This window comes from Nycticebus coucang, chromosome 3 (assembly GCF_027406575.1).
Source record: "Nycticebus coucang isolate mNycCou1 chromosome 3, mNycCou1.pri, whole genome shotgun sequence".
In the NCBI taxonomy this organism is placed as follows: Eukaryota; Metazoa; Chordata; class Mammalia; order Primates; family Lorisidae; genus Nycticebus; species Nycticebus coucang.
Genome location: NC_069782.1, coordinates 132,441,237 through 132,459,523, shown reverse-complemented (window position 1 = coordinate 132,459,523; position 18,287 = coordinate 132,441,237). Strand labels below are relative to the sequence as shown.

General features: G+C 41.4%; 1 protein-coding gene and 1 pseudogene across 2 annotated transcripts in view; one reads left to right on the top strand and one right to left on the bottom strand.

Moving 5' to 3' along the window:
* The window catches only part of NT5C2 (5'-nucleotidase, cytosolic II), a 142,587-nt gene that overhangs the window by 19,541 nt on the left and 104,759 nt on the right, over positions 1 to 18,287 (top strand). The gene's annotated exons all lie outside the window — the stretch shown is intronic.
* Positions 1,663 to 4,637, bottom strand: LOC128581119 (ubiquitin carboxyl-terminal hydrolase 48-like; annotated as a pseudogene).

The window sequence follows — 18,287 nt, the reverse complement described above, 5'->3', positions numbered from 1 at the left end:
TTTATGTTATCTTTTATATGTTTATTTTTTCTAGAACCATTTAAAAGTAAGTTGCAGACATTATCATACTTTACTCCTCAGATGTTCTACTTGAATATTCTAAGAACAAGGGTATCCTATAAAACTATAGTACAGTTATCAAACTTAACATGGTTGCAACACTGATCTGATATTTAGTTCATATTTGTCAGTTGTCTTCAGTAATGACCTTTTGCTGTTTCATAACCCTTGGTTCAGGACCTAGTCAAGGATCCTTAATTACTTTAATTGCTAGCTATGTCCCTTTAGTGACATGTAATTGACAGCTGTCCAGATTTTTGTTTATTCTTTAATATGGATATATTTGAGGAGTCCAGGCCAGTTGTTTTGTAAAGTGCCACTTAGTTGGGATTTGTATGATTGTTGTCCTTGTGTTTAGATTCAGATTAAATGCTTTTGGTAGGAATAAGCTTTACATTTTATTTTATGTATTTTATTCTATTATTTATTTTTTGAGACAGAGTCTCACTTTGTCCCCCTGGGTAGAGTAACATAGCATCATAGCTCACAGTACTGTCAAACTCCTAGGCTCAAGTGGTCCTCTTCCTTTTCGTAGGAATAAGCTTTAAATTTTATTTTATTATATTTTATTTATTTTATTCTATTATTTATTTATTTATTTATTGAGACAGAGTCTCGCTTTGTCCCCGAGTAGAGTACCATGGCATCATAGCTCACAGCAACCTTAAACTCCTGGGTTCAAGTGGTCCTTTTCCCTTAGCCTCCCTGGTGGCTGGGACTACAGGTGCTTGCCACAATGCTCGGCTATTTTTTAGAGACAGGGTCTCGCTCTTGCTCAGGCTTGTCTTGAACTCATGAGCTCAAGCAATCCACCCACCTCGGCCTCCCAGCATGCTGGGATTATAGGTATGAGCCACTGTGCCTGGCCCTAATTTATTTTATTGTATTGTATTATTTTATTTTATTTTTAATTTTTATATTTTTTGACACAGTCTTACTTTGTTGCCCTTGGTAGAGTGCTGTGGTATTGTAGCTCACAGCAACCTCAAACTCTTGGGCTCAATCAATCCTCTTGCTTCAGCCTCCCAAGTAGCTGGGACTATAAGGGCCCACCAAATACCTAGCTCTTGCTCAGGCTGGTCTTGAACTCCTAAATTCAAGCAATCCACCCATCTTGGCTTCCCAGAGTGTTAGGAGTACAGGCATAAGCCACCACGCCTGGCCAAATTTTTTTTTTTTTTATTGTTGGGGATTCATTGAGGGTACAAGAAACCAGGTTACACCGATCATATTTGTTAGGTGAAGTCCCTCTTGATGGTTTAATTCTTTTTTTCTTTAGAGACAGAGTCTCACTTTATTGCCCTTGGTAGAGTGCTGTGGCATCACAGCTCATAGCAACCTCCAACTCCTGGGCTTAGGCGATTCTCTTGTCTCAGCCTACCGAGCAGCTGGGACTACAGGCGCCCGCCACAACACCTGGCTATTTTTTGTTGCAGTTTGGCCCGGGCTGGGTTCAAACCTGTCACCCTTGGTATATGGGGCTGGCGCCCTACTCCCTGAGCCACAGGGGACGTCCAATTTAATTCTTAAATTTACCATTTAATGCTCTAACATGTCAAACTCCTCTTCCTCTCCAGTCATTTCTTAGCATTCATCAAGTTTTCACACATTAATGTCCAAGTAGACCAATACTTCTAGCATACAAACTTGCATGACATCATCTATTGCTGCATAATCTGCAAGCGTAATCTGCAATGGTTTGGTTGGCCTTTAAAATCATTGGCTGTAAAATGATAGCTTCAGGAGTGATGCTAAGGATACCAAAGATGGCATAGTCATCACTTAAAATGTTTTCATGAATTGACAAATCCTGGTCAAAGGGAGCAACAGAAAATGCATACATGATCTGGGTGGCACCTATGGCTCAAAGGAGTGGGGCGCCGGCCCCATATACTGGAGGTGGCGGGTTCAAACTCAGCCCCAGCCAAAAACTGCAAAAAAAAAAAGCAAGCATACATGATCTGAGTTTTCAATTCTTTTAATGTCCAATTAGCAGAAACAAGAAGTGTTTACTCACCACAAACTTTTCTATGTCGCATGCTTCATGGAATAACTTGCTTTGATGGGATATCTTTGCCACTTTGTTCCTCCATTTCTTTGATTAAAATCTGGATATTTTCCTCTATCTGGTTTAGCTTCTTTCTTGTCCTCCTGTTTCAGAACAACTCAAATTCAGCTCTGGAGCAGAATCTTTCATAATCTTTATATTATCCTTGAGTTAATGGACATAGATGGTAAGACTTAAGTGTTCTCTACACAGGTCTCTCTGCTGCTGACACAATAAGCCTTCTTTGCATTCTTGAGGGAGTTTGGGCTCAGAGTTTTTTTTTTTGATTTTGTTTTTTGAGGGATGGGATCTTGCATTGTTGTGTGAGCTGGATTTGAACTCCTGGGCTCTAGTAATCCTTCCACCTCAGCATCCTTAGTAGTTGGGACTTAAAAATGTGTGCCAGGGTACCCGGTGACAATGTTTATTTTTTGCTTAGTTTATCATTAACATTGTTTTGAATCAGCATTTGTGTTACACATTGTGTTTGTCATAAGATTATCCTCTATAAATTCATAAGTACAGGACAAGCTTTTGTTATACTTTAACTCTGGGCCAGAATATTCTACCCTATTTTCCCAAAAATAAGACATCCTCCGAAAATAAGACCTACTTACAGGAACGATAAGACGTCCCCTGAAAATAAGACCTAGCGCATCTTTGGGAGCACACCTTAAAATAAGATTGTCTTATTTTCTGGGAAACAGGGTAGAACATGAAATCTTAGCATTATCCATTTAAGTGTAAATATTTATGCTACAGATTTCTGCTGTTCTATACTATTTTATCTAATTTACCAGTTGAGTTTTTTTTTTTTTTTAGAGACAGAGTCTCACTTTATCACCCTCGGGAGAGTACCGTGGCGTCACAGCTCACAGCAACCTTCAATTCCTGGGCTTAGGAGATTCTCCTGCCTCAGCCTCCTGAGTAGCTGGGACTACAGGTGCCTGCCACAATGCCTGGCTATTTTTTTTTGTTTCATTTTGGCCAGGGCTGGGTTCGAACCCACCACCCTTGGTATATGGGGCTGGCGCTTTACCCACTGACGCACCAGGTGCCGCCCTTAAAATGCTTTCTTTAGGGTGGCGCCTGTGGCTCAGTGAGTACGGCACTGGCTCCATATACTAAAGGTAGTGGGTTTGAACCTGGCCCCGGCCAAACTGCAACAAAATAAAAGCCAAGCATTGTGGTGGGCTCCTGTAGTCCCAGTTACTTGGGAGGCTGAGGCAAGAGAATCGCCTAAGCCCAAGAGCTAAAGGTTGCTGTGAGCTGTGATGCCATAGCACTCTACGGAGGGCAATAGAGTGAGACTCTGTCTCTAAAAAATAAAAAATAAAAAAAAAAATGGGCGGTGCCTAAGGCTCAATGTGTAGGGTGCCAGTCCCATATGCAGAGGGTGGTGGGTTCAAACGCGGCCCCAGCTAAACTGCAAGAAGAAATAGCTGGGTGTCGGGCGGCACCTGTGGCTCAGTGAGTAGGGCGCCGGCCCCATATGCTGAGGGTGGCGGGTTCAAACCCAGCCCCGGCGAAACTGCAACAAAAAAATAGCCGGGCGTTGTGGCGGGCGCCTGTAGTCCTAGCTGCTCGGGAGGCTGAGTCAAGAGAATCGCGTAAGCCCAAGAGTTAGAGGTTGCTGTGAGCCATGTGACACCACAGCACTCTACCTGAGGGCGGTACAGTGACACTCTGTCTCTACAAAAAAAAAAAAAAAGAAATAGCTGGGTGTTGTGGTGGGTGCCTGTAGTCCCGACTACTCAGGAATCTGAGGCAAGAGAATTGCCTAGGCCCAGGAGGTGGCTGTGAACTGTGATGCCATGGCACTCTACTGAGGGTGATAAAGTGAAACTCTTGTCTCTAAAAAGAAAAATAAAATAAATAAAATGCTTTCTTTACATGCCCTCCTGTTCTTTTGTATTAATAATCATGGTATTGTTGAAGGTCTAGTATTATGCAAAATATTCAGTTAGAAGCAACCTTACTAAGCTGATGTAGAAAAAATATATAGCACTCTGCATGATATGGCAAGAGCAGTAGCAATAGAATGTTTATGAGAATACAAGAAAATTCAGGTCTTTTTGTATATTCTCAAAACTTTAGGAACATATGAAATAAATGTATTTTTCAGTTATAATTTTAGACTACAGAAATTGTTGCTTAAAGAAGAAAAACATTGTCTAGGCAGCAGGTACTGGCATTTCTCACTTGACAAGATCTCTTCTCAAATTTATGTTTTCCTTCAGAGAATAAGGAACCATTTGTTCCAAGGCCTGATGTTGAAATGTTAGCAAAGTATTATCACATTAAGTAAGCCAGGAGTCATGTGCATTAGTGAATCAAGAGTAGGATTTCACAAAGTTTCATTAGAGCATGAAAAGGAACTTGTGAAATATTCTTCCATTTCTAGGCTTACCCAAATATTAGCTTTTGAAAGCTAAGAGCTCCATGTATAGAGGTTTAGTGGTTCATTTATTCGTCAGTATATATCAGGATGCTGAGGATAGAGCAGCATGTAGAACAGTCTCACCCTCATGAAACTTAATTTTAGACACTTACATATATATGTGAAAGTATACATGCAAAAAGTAAAGCAGGGTAAAAGGATAGTGAATGGTTAAGTGGTAAGTGTGGGTGAGTAAAGTGCAATTTGGTAGCCGTCTCCATCACTTTGGTGTGCAAACTATTAGTGTTAGCTTTGACAGAAATCGGGACAATTTCTTCTATGAAGAAGTCTGAATGAAAATAATGAAGTGGGGTGGCGCCTGTGGCTCAAAGGGGTAGGGCGCCGGCCCTGTATGCCAGAGGTGGTAGGTTCAAACCCAGCCCTGGCCAAAAACTGCAAAAAAAAAAAAAAAGAAAATAATGAAGTGAAAAATAAACATAATGTTCATCATGAACTATTTAAAAGATGAGAGGTAGTGGGCGGCGCCTGTGGCTCAGTGAGCAGTGCACCGGCCCCATATACCGAAGGTGGTGGGTTCAAACCCAGCCCCGGCCAAACTGCAACAAAAAAATAGCCGGGTGTTGTGGCGGGCGCCTGTAGTCCCAGCTGCTCGCGTAAGCCCAAGAGTTAGAGGTTGCTGTGAGCCGTGTGATGCCATGGCACTCTACCGAGGGCAATAAAGTGAAACTGTCTCTACAAAAAAAAAAAGAAAAAAACATGAGAGGTAGTGAAGCATTTAACAATTTAAATAGAATAGTAAGGAGTCTTTCTGGAAAATTGACATTCCTCCATCTTAAAATATTTTATATTTATTTCCTTCTATATATTACTTTTGGGATGAGAAAGAGTAAAGAGTACAAAAATACTTTAAAAGTTATAGTTTATTTCACAGTACTGTTCTTTGAATTACAGGTGGCACTATTCACTATGGAGAGGAGGATTTAGTTTTCCACCAGTATTGGTAGATGAATTAAGCTTGTATCTGACTTCTTTCTTTTCAAGAGAATGTACTTGTAAGTTGTTTGGTTTGTGGCCATGTTACCAAGGGGACCCTTATCCACAACAGAATGGTAAAAGCAACTTTCTAACCACTATACTTTCTTGATTTTACTTCGCTTCTCTAAGGATTACATATTTCAAGGGCTATATATAAAATGTTGACTACTTAGTACAATATGAGGTGTACAAACAGGGTATAGCTTTAACTTTTCTTTTTTCACAAAGTAAACTACTTTAATATATGTAATATGTAATGAAAGTTTTTGTATTTATGATGGCTAAAATAAATTTCAGACTAGTGAGATCATTTGAAATTATTCAAAATTACCCTTTCCATTTAAGTCTCAGAACAGTGTTCTTAGCTTAGAATAAGAATGTATGGTTCATTATAAAACTTACAAGTTCCCAAGTTTTTTTTAAAATAGAAAATTAAAAAATTCCAGTGATGGGCTTGGTGCTCGTAGCACAGTGATTATGGTGCCAGCCACATACACCAAAGGCTGGTGGTTTGAACCCAGCGCGGGCCAGCTAAACAACAATGACAAATGCAACAAAAAAATAGCTGAGTGTTGTGGCGGGAGCCTGTAGTACCAGCTACTCAGGAGGTTGAGGCAAGAGAATCGCTTAAGCCCAAGAATTGGAGGTTGCTGTGAGCTGTGACGCCATAGCACTCTACCGCGGGCAACAAAGTGAGACTCTGTCTCAAAAAAAAAAAAAAAAAAATTCCAGTGATGTAATAAAATACTGATTATTTATACTATTGTTACTCTCTTATCTATATTGACTTAATCATTCCATTGAAAAATAAACATTTGATTCAAACTCCCATGTGTTAACACTGCCTAATAGACCTGTGCTATGTAAAGTACTCCTAGCATTTTGCCAAGATTACTGACATAATTCGAAACAGACATTTAAAAATGGCTTTGTAAAAGAGCCACTGCCAAGGTGTAACTCTGGCAGCCTGCATTTTGTCTTAATGCAGAATTGTCATGAAAATAAATTCTGACTGCTATTGACATACTTTCATCAATTTGGGCATGAATATTATTGTAGTACACCAAAATTCTGGGAGTTTTCTGAATATTATCTTATGGGGAAGGACAGAATTTCCTTTGATCATAGTTTAAAAATAGTGGTCTTACTAGATAGGACCATCAGCCTTTTTATTGGCCTGCTACTTAGAAGGAAAGACTATTTGCTACAGATTGCTTACCACTTAGTTTCAGTTATTCTTTGCTTCCTATTTTGAGCAGTTGCCTAGAGCTGTTGCAGGAGTAGCTAGCTTCCTTTCTTTGGGGGAAGGTGATGGTAGTGGTGAAGGGAACTGTGTATCTTTTGCTTAGGAAATATTTTTATAGTGTGAAACTATAGTATTTTAAATATTTGAGAGTTCTTGTTATTTGCTGTTCTTCAGGTACAATAATATTGCCTGCTACAAATTTTTATTGAAACGAAGAATTATTCTACCTGTACCACCACTTATGAAAGGGATTTTTTTTTTTGTGTGTGTGTTTTTTGGCCAGGGCTGGGTTTGAACCCGCCACCTCCGGCATATGGGACCAGCGCCCTACTCCTTGAGCCACAGGCGCCGCCTGAAAGGGATATTTTTGAGCTTTTTAGTCAGTATTAGTTGTTGCTGTGCCTTACTGAAAAAACTAATGTTAAGCTGACACTATAAAGAAGTGATAAATGAAATGTTTACCTGCTTATTAGAACTTTGTGCTTTTTTTTTTTGACCAGATGATAAAAATCAACATTTTAGGCGGCACCTGTGGCTCAATGGAGTAGGGTGCCAGTCTCATATGCCGGAAGTGGTGGATTCAAACCCAGCCCTGGCCAAAAACTGCAAAAAAAAAAATCAACATTTTAAACTATTTTCACCTTGAAAGATAGTTAAGGTAGATAGACTGATTTAGTGAAGTTCTGTGGCTAGTTCAAAAGTCTATCATAACAATGCTTAGGTGTGTTAGATAAGATCATAGGAGAACTCTCACATATGAATCGTCGAAGATGATTTAAGAAAATCTTTTTACCTTTATGTAACCGTATAGTCTTCATGGAAGATTTTGTCCTATATCAGTGATAAGTACTTCAAATTTTTTTCTACAAATAATTTGGAGGAAACAATAAAAAATAAAAATATTTAAGAGAAGTCTTTTCTTAGGCTGGGTGCCCATCTCAGTGGTTAGGGTGCTGGCCAGATGTTCTGGGGCTGGTGGATTCAAACCCAGCCCAGGCCTGCTAAACAAAACAAAACAAAAAAATAGGCTCAGTGCCATTGCTCAGTGGTTAGGGTGCTGGCCACATACACCGGGGCTGGAGGATTTGAACCTGGCCTGGGCCTGCTAAAAAACAATGACAACTACAACAAAAAAAGTAGCCAGGTATTGTGGTGGGTGCCTGTATTCCCAGCTACATGGGAGGCTGAGGTTAGAGAATCGCTTAAGCCCAAGAGTTTGAGGTTGCTATGGGCTGTGATGCCATGGCACTCTACGGACAGCAATATGGTGAGACTCTATCTCAAAAGAAAAATAAAATAGATGGGTGTTGTGGCAGGCTCCTTTAGTCCCAGTTACTAGAGAGGCTGAGGCAAGAGAATCGCTTGGGCCCAAGAGTTTGAGGTTGCTGTGAGTTATGACACCATGGCACTCTAATGAGGGTGACAAAGTGAGACTCTGTTTCAATAAAAAAAAAAAAAAGTGTTTTCTTAGTTTAATCCTACCTTTAATTTATAAGGAAAAGATCTGTCTAATTTTTTTTTTTCAGACGGAGTTTTATTATGTTGCCCTTGGTAGAGTGCTTTGGCGTCACAGCTCACAGCAACCTCAAGCTCCTGGGCTTAAGTGATTCTCTTACCTCAGCCTCCAAAGTAGCTGGGAATAGAGGTGCCCGCTATTTTTGTTGTTGTTGTTGTTGCAGTTGTCATTGTTGTTCAGCTAGCCCAGGCCGGTTTCGAACTGCCACCCTCAGTGCATGTGGCTGGCACCATAACCACTGTGCTATGGGCACCAAGCCAAGATATGTCTGACTTTTTTTTCTTTTTTTTTTGTAGAGACAGAGTCTCACTTTATGGCCCTCGGTAGAGTGCCATGGCATCACACAGCTCACAGCAACCTCCAACTCCTGGGCTTAAGCGATTCTCTTGCCTTAGCCTCCCGAGTAGCTGGGATTACAGGCGCCTGCCACAACGCCCGGCTATTTTTTGGTTGCAGTTTGGCCGGGGCCGGGTTTGAACCCGCCACCGTCAGTATATGGGGCCGGCGCCTTACCGACTGAGCCACAGGCGCCGCCCCATGTCTGACTTTTAAAAATAGTTTTATTGAGGTATAATTGATTTATAATAACCTACACATATTTGGAATATATAAGACGTTTTGAAAGGCTGGGCGCAGTGGCTCACGCCTGTAATCCTAGTATTCACCAAGGTGGGAGGGATCACTTGAGTTCACGAGTTTGACACCAGCCTCAGTAAGAGTGAGACCCTACCTCTACTAAAAATGGAAAACTGAGGCAAGAGGATCCCTTGAGCCCAAGAGTTTGAGGTTGTTATGAGCTGTGACAGCATAGCACTCTACCAAGTGCGACAAAGTGAAAAAAAAAAAAAAAAGATATTTTGACATATGTATATATCCATGAAACCATCATCTCAATCAAGGTAATAAACCTATTACCCCTCCTCCCAAAAGTTTCCCTGGGGTCCTTTGTAACACCTCTCCCAGTCTCACTTCCCCATGCCAGCAACCACTTATCTGATTGCTGTCACTACAGATTATTGTGTACTTTCTAGAATTTTATATAAATGGAATTATAAAGTATGCACTTTTATTTTGTCTTTTCACTCATTATAATTATTTTTGAATTTTTTCATGTTTTATGTATAACTAGTTCATTCCTTCTTATAGCATAATAGTATTTCATTGTAAAGATATACTATAATTTGTTTATCCATTTACCTGTTGATAGACATTTTAGTTGTTTGTAGTTTATGGTCATTTCAAAGCTTCTGTGAACGTTCATGTACAAGTCTATACAGATACATAATTAGTAGAAATGCTGCGGACATATAGTGGGATATGTTTAACTTTTTTTTTTTTTTGAGACAGAGTCTCACTTTGTCACCCTTGGTAGAGTGCCATGGCCTCAGTGCACAGCAACCTCAAACTCTTGGGCTCAAGGGATCCTCTTGCCTCAGCCTGTCGAGTTGCTGGGAGTGCAGGTACCTCCTACAATGCCCAGCTATTTTTAGAGATGGGGTCTTGCTCTTGCTCAGACTGGTCTCAAATTCCTGAGCTCAGGCTTTCCACTGACCTTGGCGTCCCAGAGTGTTAAGATTATAGGCTATGTTTAATTTTTGAAGAAGTGTTAAACCATTTTCCAGAATACTTGTGCCATTCTTATATTCTCAACAGCAGTGTACTAGACCTACTTGCTGTGCATTCTCAACAACATTTGACGTCTTTTTTTTTATGTCTTTTTTTAATTTAAAATATTCTAAAGTCTATAGTGTTATCTTATTGTGTTTGTAGTTAGTATTTCCTTAATGACAAGTGATACTGAGCATTATTTCATGTACTTATTTGCCATGTGTATATCTTCTTTGAAGTATCAGTGTATGTCTTTTGACTACATTTTATTTGGATTGTCTTAAATTGGATCGTTTGTCTTATTTTGAGAGCTCTTTATATAGGTCATTTTATCAAATGAGTAATTTGCAAATATTTTCTTCCAAACTTAGCTTGTCTTTTTCCTTTCAGCAGAAGAGAGAGAGAAAACATTTTAATGGAAACACACTATATTAATACAATTTAGTTTTGGTTTTTTTACTTCTCTGTTAGCCATGAAGGGAGACCAATAACAAGTGTACAAACAAGATTGTGGAGACGATATTTAAATCTTCTAAAAGAATAAAACACTTTACATATTTTACATCACTCATATTCCTATAAACTATAATATACAAAACATTAATATGACTTTATACTTGCCAACCTTGCGGTAAATTCTTTTATTGTTCTGTTTTATAAATCATTTCTTCCCTTTACTTGGTGAACAAATATTACTTCCTTGTAGAGGGCTTGTATGGTTTTCCTATCTATAGTATGACCACTGTCATTTTTTTTTTTGTGTGTGTGGTTTTTGGCCAGGGCTGGGTTTGAACCCGTCACCTCTGGCATATGGGACCGGCACCCTACTCCTTGAGCCACAGGCACTGCCCTCATTTTTTGTTTTTTGAGAATAAGTCTCACTAGATTGCTCTCGGTAGAGTACCATGGCGTCACAGCTCATAGCAACCTCAAACTCCTGGGTGCAAGTGCTTCTCTTGCCTCAGCCTCCCAAGTAGCTGGGACTAAGGTGTGCGCCACACGCCTGGTCATTTTTTTTTTTTTGTAGAGACAGTCTCACTTTTATCACCCTCAGTACTCAGTAGAGTGCTATGGCGTCACACAGCTCACAGCAACCTCCAATTCCTGGGCTTAGGCGATTCTCTTGCCTCAGCCTCCTGAGTAGCTGGGACTACAGGCGCCTGCCACAATACCTGGCTATTTTTTTGTTGCAGTTTGGCCAGGCTGGATTTGAACCTGCCACCCTCGGGATATTGAGCCAGTGCCCTACCCACTAAGCCACAGGCGCTACCCAACACCTGGCCATTTTTAGAGATGGGGTCTTGCTCTTGTTCGGGCTGCTCTCTAACTCCCAAGATCAAGCAATCCGTCCACCTTGGCCTCCCAAAGTGATTACAGGTATGAGCCATCATGTCCGGCCCACTATCATTCTTTATTTCCTTGCCTTAATTGTCTTATCACAACCTGACATGGTATTATGTATTTGATTATTATCTGATTCCACCACTAAAACAAAAGCTCCGTAAGGTTGGGAATTGTTCTCTTTCATTGTGGCTTGTCTTCATTTTCTTAACAGTGTTTTTCAAGAAGTTTTAAATTTTAATTAAATCTAATTTATCAGTTTTTTTAAATTGTGCTTTTTTTTTTGTTGTTGTTGAGAAAGAGTCTCACCCTATGCCCTTAGCAGGGTGCAATGGTGTCATAGCTCACTGCAACCTCATACTCGGGCTGTGGGCATCCTGCTGCCTCAACCTCTAGATGCCACTGGATTACAGGTGTTCACCATGGCGCCTGGCTGGGTTTTTCATTTTCATTTTTTTTTTTTCATGAGTCAGGGTCTCACTCTCGCTCAGGCAAGTCTCAAACTCCTGAGCTCTAGCACCTGAAGATCAGGTGTGTGAGCCACCACACCGACAATTTGATTGTGCTTTTTTTTTTTTTTTTGTAGAGATGGAGTCTAACTTTATCGCCCTCGGTAGAGTGCCGTGGCATCACGCAGCTCACAGCAACCTCCAACTCCTGGGCTTAGGCGATTCTCTTGCCTCAGCCTCCCTAGTAGCTGGGACTGCAGGCACCCGCCAGAATGCCCAGCTATTTTTTTGTGGTAGTTTAGCAGAGGTCGGGTTTGAACCCGCCACCCTCAGTATATTGGGCCAGTGCCCTACCCACTGAGCCACAGGCACTGCCCAATTTGATTGTGCTTTTGATGTCAGATCTAGAAAATTTTGACTAACCCACAGTTCACAAAGATTTTCTTCTCTGTGTTCTTCTAAAGAGTTTTTTTTTTTTTTTTTTTTTTTTGTAGAGACAGAGTTTCACTTTATTGCCCTTGGTAGAGTGCCTTGGCGTCACACAGCTCACAGCAACCTCCAACTCCTGGGCTTAGGCGATTCTCCTGCCTCAGCCTCTAGAGTAGCTGGGACTACAGGCGCCTGCCACAACGCCTGGCTATTGTTTTTGTTGCAGTTTGGCGGGGGCTGGGTTTGAACCCGCCACCCTCGGTATATGGGGCCGGCGCCCTGCTCACTGAGCCACAGGTGCCACCCTAGAAGTTTTTTTTTTTAATACTTTCTTTTTTTTTTTTTTGCAGATTTTGGCCGGGGCTGGGCTTGAACCCACCACCTCTGGCTTATGGGGCCAGCGCCCTACTCCTTTGAGCCATAGGTGCTGCCCAATACTTTCTTTAATATTATATATCAGGCACAACACTTCATATATATTTTTTTCTTATAAGATTTCAAATGCATAAAATGTTTGTTGCTATTCATAGGATCATGAAGTGTCAGATAACTTCATTAGGTAAGAAACTAAATTATCTCAAGTTTGTGACTTCCTTTTAGAACCTTTGACACGGTAAAGGTTGTTCAGGGTCTCAGATACTGGGGTCGGTGCTACATTTTTTTTTTTGTTGTTGTTGTTTGTTTGTTTTTTTTGGCCGGGGCTGGGTTTGAACCCGCCACCTCTGGCATATGGGACCGGTGCCCTACCACTTGAGCCACAGGCGCCGCCCGGTGCTATATTCTTTTAAGGCCGCCTCTGCTTCAGCCACAGGCGCCGCCCGGTGCTATATTCTTTTAAGGCCGTCCTCTGCTCCGGGACGTCTGGAACTTTTGCAGGCATCCTGCTTCAGATTCGCCTCTTCTGGTTCTCCGTGGCTGCCTTTGTACTCTGGGCTCCTTTTGTCCAGGGACCGCTCTCTCCTGCGCCTCTTATCGGTGTACTTTGCCTTCCTTTCGGGCGAGCCGCCTCTCCTCCCCTCTGAGACCTTCTGGTGCATGAGTCTCTCTCCAGGGACCTTCTCCGACGGCTGGGAGAGCCGTCCCTCTGGCGGGTTGGGGACCCTTCTTGCCTTCTCTACGGAGAAACCTCTCTTCTTGTGCTTCTCCCTCCTTTCCAGCGTGTTGTCAGCGCTCCTGGTGCCCTCTCTGCGCTTCTCTGGAGACCGCCTCTTGGGCCTGTTGGCGGCCGTGCGCTCAGCCCGTGCATCCCTGGGCCCCTCGGGTGCCCGCTGGCTTTGCGAGAAGTTCCATTCCAGGTGTGTGGTGTTCGTTCGGTTGTCTGCTATACTCTCTGCTGCACTTTGGATCTTTCCCGTGTGCCCGCTTTTCCCCATGCTGTGATGATTTGTGAAGATCAGGTGGATAACTGGACTCCGGGGATGGATGCTGTTGCTGGCAACCGCTGGGCGCGGCCCTCACTTCCAGAATACCTTGTGGCCTGGCCGAGGGACCGTTGCGGTCGCTGCTGGGGTCATATTCTGGTACTGAGCCGTCTCCCCCACTTAAGAAACAGATGAACTCTGTGGCCACCATTCTTAATCAGTTCTATAGCTGGAGAATGCTTCATGTTTTTGGTGGTCTCACCATTGATCTATAAAATTTCATTACCAGCCCCGGCCAAACACTGCAAAAAAAAAAAAATAAATAATAATAATAAATAAATAAAAATAAAATTTCATTACCAATCCTCATCTTTTCACACCTTTCTACAGGACCATCCTCTGCTAAGTGCAGAACATAAATGTCCATGTTATACTCTGGACCTCCTCGAAAACTAAAGCCAAATCCCTTGGGTCCTCTTTCCAGTTCCACAGTATAAAAATTTTGCTCCTGGGTTGCCTGAGATGCTTTGAACTCAAACTGAGGTTCCTGCTTTGGTTTGGTGGTATTCCTGGTCTCCTGGGCCTCTGCTGAGAAGGAGTGTTTGTGGTGGTGATAGTAGCAAGGTGGCATTTGAAGACTCTGTAGAAGTGTTTCTTTTTTTTTGAGGCAGAGTTTCACTATATCACTTTCGGTAGAGTGCTGTAGCTTCGTAGCTCACAGCAACCTCAAACTCTTGGGCTTAAGGGATTCTCTTGCCTCAGCCTCCCAAGTAACTGGGACTACAGGTGCCCACCACAACACCTGGCTATTTTTGTTGTTGTTGCAGTTGTCATTGTTGTTTTAGCTGGCCCGTACTGGGTTCGAACCCACCAGCCTTGGTGTATGTGGCTGGCACCCTACCCACTGAGCTACAGGTGTCGGCTGTTCTAGAAGTTTTTACTTACAGATCTTTACATTTAGGTTTATGATCTATTTTTAATTACATGTTTTGTATAGGAAGACCTGTGGATTATGTTCATTTTTCTACATATGGAGAGCTAGTTATTCTGACATCATTTATTGAAAAGATTGTCTTTTCTCCACTAACTTGCCTTTGTACTTTCGTTGATAGGCATTCTATCTCTGGATTCCCTGTTCCATTGATCTATTTGTCATTACACCAGTACCACTGTGTTCTGATTATGTAGGTTTATGGTAAAGCTTGAAGTAGGTAGGTTAAGTTTCCAAAATGTGGATCTGTTGCATTTTCTTTCCTTTTTTTTTTTTTTGGAGATAAGAGTCTCACTTTGTTACCTTTGGTAGAGAGCTGTGGTGTCATAGCTCACAGCAACCTCCAACTCTTGGGCTCAAGTGATTCTCCAGCCTTAGCCTCCCAAGTAGCTGGGACTACAGGCTCCTGCCACAGGACCTGGCTATTTTTAGAGGTGAGGTCTCACTCTGGCTAAGGTTGGTTTGGAACATGTGAGCTCAGGTAATTCACCTGCCTGGGCCTCCTAGAGTGCTAGTGTTACAGGCATGAGCCATCTCGCCCTGCCTGTTTTTTTCTTTTTTATAGATTTTGGCCGGGGCTGGGTTTGAACCCGCCATCTCCGGCATATGGGGCTGGCACCTACTCCTCTGAGCCACAGGTGCCGCCCCTGTTTTTTTTTTTTTTTTAATATAAGTATGTAAGAACTATAAATTTCCTTTTGAGCACTGTCTTTACTGTGACCTTTTAGTTTTGGTATGTTAAGTTTTCGTTTTCATTTCTCTCTACTGGTTTCCCTGTGATTTCTTCCTTTATCTGTTAGTTGTGGTTTGTTGCTTTGTTTAACTTCCAGATATTTGTGGATTTTGTAGACCATTTTGGTCAGATTATTTTGTATGGCTACACTTTAAAAAATATTTATTGAGATTTATTTTGCTGTGAACATATGGTATTCTAGATATGGTACATGTATACCTGAGAACACTGTGTATTTTCTTGTTGGGTACAGTGTTGTGTATATATCTGTTAAGGGGTAGTACTGTTCAAGGGCTTTATGTATTTTGCTTTTATTTTTTAATTAAATCTTAACTATGTACATTAATGCAATCATGGGGTATAATGTGCTGGTTTTATATACAATTTGAAATTTTTTCTTTTTTTTTTTGTGGTTTTTGGCCGGGGCTAGGTTTGAACCCACCATTCGGTCCGGTATATGGGACCGGTGCCTTACTCCTTGAGCCACAGGCGCCACCTACAATTTGAAAGTTTTTTTTTTTTTGGCCGGGGCTGGGTTTGAACCCACCACCTCTGGCATATGGGATCAGCGCCCTACTCCTTGAGCCACAGGCGCCGCCCTACAATTTGAAAGTTTTTCATCAAACTGGTTAACATAGCCTTCACGGCATTTTCTTAGTTATGTGTTAAGACATTTATATTCTACACCTAGTAAATTTCACATGTACCCTTATAAGATGCACCATAGGTGTGGTCCCACCAATTATTCTCCCTCCACCCATCTTCCCCCCTCTCCTCCCTCTCCCCTTTCCCCTTCTTCTTGGGCTATAATTAGGTTATAGATTTCATAAAAAAGCTATAAATTGGTTTCATAGTAAGACTGAGTACATTGGATACTTTTTCTTCCATTCTTGAGATCCTTTACTAGGAAGAATATGTTTCAGCTCCATCCATGTAAACATGTAAGAGGTAAAGTCTCCATCTTTCTTTAAGGCTGCATAATATTCCATGGTGTTCATATATCACAATTTATTTATTTATTTATTTATTTTTTTTGTAGAGACAGAGTCTCACTTTATGGCCCTCAGTAGAGTGCCATGGCCTCACACAGCTCACAGCAACCTCCAACTCCTGGGCTTAAGCGATTCTCTTGCCTCAGCCTCCCGAGTAGCTGGGACTGCAACATATATCACAATTTATTGATCCATTCATGGGTCGATGGGTACTTGGGCTTCTTCCATGACTTAGCATTTATGAATTGGGCTGCCATAAACATTCTGGTACATATATCTTTGTTATATATGATTTTTGGTCTTCTGGATGTATACCTAGTAGAGGAATTGTAGGATCGAATGGCAGGTCTATTTTTAGATCTCTAAATGTTCTCCAAACATCTTTCCAAGTGTTGAATGGTTAAGTTTAAATCTAAAATTTCTTTGCTTAGCTTCTTCTTTTTTTTTTTAATTAATTAATTTTTTTTTTTTGGTAGAGACAGAATCTCACTTTACCACCCTTGGTAGAGTGCCATGATGTCACAGGACTCACAGCAACCTCTAGCTCTTGGGCTTTCGTGATTCTCCTGCCTCAGCCTCCCGAGCAGCTGGGACTACAAGCGCCACCACAATGCCCGGCTATTTTTTGGTTGCAGTTCGGCCTGGGCTGGGTTTGAACCCTCCACCCTCGGTATATGGGGCTGGCGCCGTACTCACTGAGCCACAGGCGTCACCCTGCTTAGCTTCTATTGGAGGATCTATCCAACATTGCCAAAGGAGTGTTAAAATCTCCAACTATTATGGAGCTGGAGGAAATCAAGTTGCTCGTGTCTGTTAGAGTCTTCTCTTATAAGTTGAGGGGCATTCTGGATGGGTGCATAAATGTTAATAATTGAAATCTCATATTGAGTGTTACCCTTAACAAATATGAAGTGACCATCCTTATTCTTCCTTACTTTTGTTGGTTTAAAGCCTATTGTATCTGTGAATAGAATTGCAACACCTGCTTTTTCTGATTTCCATTTGCCTGGAATATATATGACTATCCCTTCACCCTGAGTCTATATTTATCTTTTAAGGTAATATGAGATTCTTATATGCAACAAATATCTGGCCTGAGTTTTTGTATCCAGTCAGCCAACCTGTGCCTCTTTAGAGGACAATTTAAGCCATTCACATTAATAGAAAATATTGATAAGCCTGGTAGAATTTTGGGTATTGAGTTTTTTGAAAGTCCAGTGGACATTTTTAATCCTTTTGCCACTGTGGAAGTTGGAATTTGATCAAAAGTTTCTTAATGAGTTTAGTTTTGTGGTGGAAGATTGTGCTCGTCATTATGGAGGACAGATCTGAGAATATTCTGGAGAGCTGGTTTAGTTATGATAAATTTCTTCAGCATATGAATTTCATGAAAGTATTTAATTTCTCCATCATAAATGAAACAGTTTAGCTGGATACAGGATTCTGGGTTGAAAGTTATTTTGTTTTAGGAGATTTAAAAGTCGATGACCACCCTCTTCTAGCTTGAAAAGTTTCAGCAGAGCGATCTGCAGTCATTCTAATATTCTTCCCCTTGTGGGTTATGGTTTTCTTTTTTTTGTGGTGTTTTTTTCTTTTTTTTGGCCAGGGCTGGGTTTGAACCCGCCACCTCCGGTGTATGGGACCAGCGCCCTACTCCTTGAGCCACAGGCGCCGTCCCGAGTTATGGTTTTCTTATGTCTGGCTGCTTTCAGAATGTTCTCCTTTATATTAACTTTAGTGAAGTTAATTATGATGTGTCTGGGAGTTGTCTTATTGGGGTTGAATTGTGCTGGGGTTCTGAAACTGCTATCTGAATTTCAGAATCTCTTGGCATGTCTGGAAAGTTCTCCTTCATAATCTCATGAAGGGCCTCTGTGCTTTGTGAAGCAACTTCGTCACCTTCAGGAATTCCTATAAAGCAAATATTAGTTTTCTATGAATTATCCCAGAGCTCTCTGAGAGAATGATCCATTTTTGCTCTCCATTTCTTTTCTTCCTTGAGCACTTAGGATCATTCAAAAGCTTTGTCTTCAATATCAGAAATCCTTTCTTCTGCTTGCTCCATTCTGTTACTGAGG